The sequence below is a fragment of the Rhinopithecus bieti genome, unplaced genomic scaffold (genome assembly GCF_001698545.2).
Source record: "Rhinopithecus bieti isolate Rb0 unplaced genomic scaffold, ASM169854v2 scaffold_757, whole genome shotgun sequence".
Classification (NCBI taxonomy): domain Eukaryota; kingdom Metazoa; phylum Chordata; class Mammalia; order Primates; family Cercopithecidae; genus Rhinopithecus; species Rhinopithecus bieti.
This window is the reverse complement of record NW_016803289.1, coordinates 2,381,016-2,384,282: the sequence shown is the minus strand read 5'-3', so window position 1 is coordinate 2,384,282 and position 3,267 is coordinate 2,381,016. Positions and strand designations below refer to the sequence as shown.

The 3,267-nt window shown below is 44.4% G+C and overlaps 1 pseudogene; it reads right to left on the bottom strand.

Moving 5' to 3' along the window:
• Window positions 1-882: 882 nt before the first annotated feature.
• LOC108529663 (elongation factor 1-gamma-like) lies at window positions 883-2,974 on the bottom strand (annotated as a pseudogene).
• Between the last annotated feature and the right edge of the window lie 293 nt (window positions 2,975-3,267).

Sequence of the window (3,267 nt, the reverse complement as noted above, 5' to 3'; positions counted from 1 at the left end):
GAATAGGGACACCTTGGAGCGAACTTTAAAAAGTAGCAACAATGATAGAGAGGGGCCTTAAAAGCATGTTCTTTAAGGAAAGTTGGAAGAAACTGAGATGCTTCCCATGGAGGAGAGAAGATTTAATGACTGGAGAGTTGTAATGGGAAAATAGATTACACTGGTTGGTCAGTTCCAAGAGAATAACTATGGCCAATGCTTGGGAATTAGAGAAAGACACTTTCTGCCAAAATGATTAAGAAATATTTCACCAGTCAAAGACTGTTAGAATCTTTCTTGTTTTTGTTCAATTACAGGACTCTAATTGAAAAGAATATTTTTTACTTGAAAACTTAAATTTAAATTCTTTTCAATTAAAAAAGAATCTTGTAATTGAAAAGAATGCTTTTCAATTAAATAATTATTTTAATTATTCTTTTTTCAATTAAAATTGTAAATTTTTAAATCTATTATATGTTAACACATTCTCTGTTCCAAAGGCTGTGCTATTTGCTGTTTACATGCATCATCATATGTGAGTCTTTTAACAAGTCTGAGAGCTAGGTGTTATAATTCCCATTTCACATTAAAAAAAAAAAAAAATAACCACAGACCCTTAGCTTAAATACCTTGTCCAAGATATCACAGTCAAAGATTTGGCAGAGGCAGCATCTAAACCCACTTCCATCTGACTTTAGAGTCCATACTATCTGGCACCTAGTAAGTTGCCCTAGTGAACTACTCATCTTTGGAAGTGTGAAAACAAAGTCTGGATTACACTCAGGGAAACAATAGAATGGGGTTCTAAACAGCTGATGAGCAGTTGAACGAAAACATCTTTTTATTGGCAATGTTCAATTTCCTTTAATGATCCCCATCTTCATGTAGGGCAGGTGCAGGCTGCTAGGCAATGGTAAAAAATGTTCTCTTGGACATCTCGCCCTTACTGAAGGCTTTGCCTAAATGCTTGAAGACCCCCTCCCAGGAAAAGTATTCTCCAACCAGTGTCTGGGTCTCCTTGCTTCCAGGATCCAGTTCCTACCTTTTATATGACTCGGAGTCCACCTGCCAATCTGGACTCAGTGGAAAGGCAAGCTCTTGGCCTTGGAAGACCCAGACTCCAGAAACGGAGCTGCTATTGTTGATTCCAAAGAGGATGACACTGGCAAAGGCATCTTCCTCAGCTCGTCCAATCGCTGGAACATTCCAATAATGAGACTGCAACTCATGAAGGTCTGGGTGAGTTCTTCAGGGAAGCGATACTCAAGAGTATTACAGGGACCAGCCATCTTTATCAAAGTGCTCCCCAAAACATGGCAGTGCCTCAGAGGGTGTGTCCTCGATGGAGTACTTGTGCTTAAAATTCATCCAACTCATAGGTATTCTTGAGCTGCTCACATTCTTCCATCTCTGCCTCAGGAGTAGGGGCAGCCACCTTCTCCTTCCGCTCACCCTGGGGCTTCTGTTTCTCTTCCAGTGAACTCTTTTCTTTCCGTGGAGTGTCCTTTTTAGGCTAACTCTCTGCAAATATTTTAGCATCAAAGTGGGCCATGTTCTCACACAGTTTCATTTCTACCCAAGACAGCCTGGAACTGAGGCTGGTAAATGTAGGTGAGGAAACAGCCGTTGGTAATGAGAATGCCCTGGTAGAAAGAAGGCTCTAGAATCTGCCTGTTTAATAGAGTCGCAACAAGGTGCAGATAACTATGATGTCAGCCAGTGTCACTCGTTCACCCACCAGAAAAATCCTCATCTTCAAGTGAGCATCCAGTAGCCCCAGATTTCACCTCACCTCCTCCCTTGCATCCTGGTGGCCTGTTTGTCATGGTGCATTTTGCCCAAGGTGGAAGTACCCAGGTACTGGCTATCATCAGCAAAGTTCACCCACTGCACCGCCTGGGCTGCTGCCTCTGGAGCGCTTCCCCACAGCTCCTCATTGCTCACATAGGTGGCAATAGCATTGCTGTCCCACACAGAGAATCCATCATCACCCTCAAACACTAGAACCTTGTGGGAAGGAAATTCAGGGGTATGGTTGGTTTGGTCAAAGTAGAAGTGAGCATGCGAATCTGAGCCCCGCGTTACTGAGCAGGAATGAGGGCCTACTCATCATACACCAGCTCTCCAGTTTTCAGGACATGTGTTCAGGCTCCCAGCCACCTTGGTGATTCGGCAGAGAAAGGGGGGTGGGGCTCTTCATGCTGCAACAAAGTAAACAAAAACTTTTTTTTTTTAGAGGAAGTTTCACTCTTGTCGCCCAGGCTGGTGGAGTGCAATGGTACAATCTCAGCTCACTGCAACCTCTGCCTCCAGGTTCAAGTGATTCTCCTGTCTCAGTCTCCCAAGTACCTGGGATTACAGGCACCTGCCGCCACCCCCAGCTAATTTTTTTTTTTTTTTTTTTTTTTTTTTTTTTTTTTTTTTTTTTGAGACGGAGTCTCACTCTGTTGCCCAGGCTGGAGTGCAGTGGCTCGATCTCAGCTCACTGTAAGCTCCGCCTCCCGGGTTTACGCCATTCTCCTGCCTCAGCCTCCCGAGTAGCTGGGACTACAGGCGCCCGCCAGGATGCCCGGCTAATGTTTTGTTTTTCAGTAGAGACTGGGTTTCACAGTGTTGGCCAGGATGGTGTCGATCTCGTGACCTCGTTATCCACCTGTCTCGGCCTCCCAAAGTGCGGAGATTACAGGCGTGAGCCACCGTGCCCGGCCTAATTTTTGTGTTTTTAGTAGAGACGGGTCTTCACTATGTTGGCCAGGCTGGTCTCAAACTCCTGATCTCAGGTGATCCACCTGCCTCCACCTCCCAAAGCGCATGAGCCACTGGCCTGGTGTTAAACACCTTTGAGAACAATTACAAGAACAATCACATGGGAACTTTGAGTTTGGAGAAGTTTTACAACAATCAGAGATGAGTTTAACAGGACAGTTACGATGGAAACAGAAGAATCAGCAAAAGCAGAGTATGATTTCTGCCTTTCTCCTACATATGCCAGCATTACCGATGTATCTTATTCTGCTTTATGTTGAAGTTCTTTACATTTGAGGTACTTCAGAAGTGTACAAGGGACATCAGCACCCATGTTTCACAGATATGCAAGCCCTTGGAGAGATGTGGAATGTGATGGAATCTATTTCCTTGCCTTCTACTACCTCCAGGCACCAATGCAATGAGGCTCATTCCACCATTACGCTGACAATTTTCCCGTCGGGGACTAAAGACTTCCTTGTTTCTAGATGATTAAGCATCCCAAACCTTATCTTCCTAGATCTCTAAGCAGTAGCCAACACA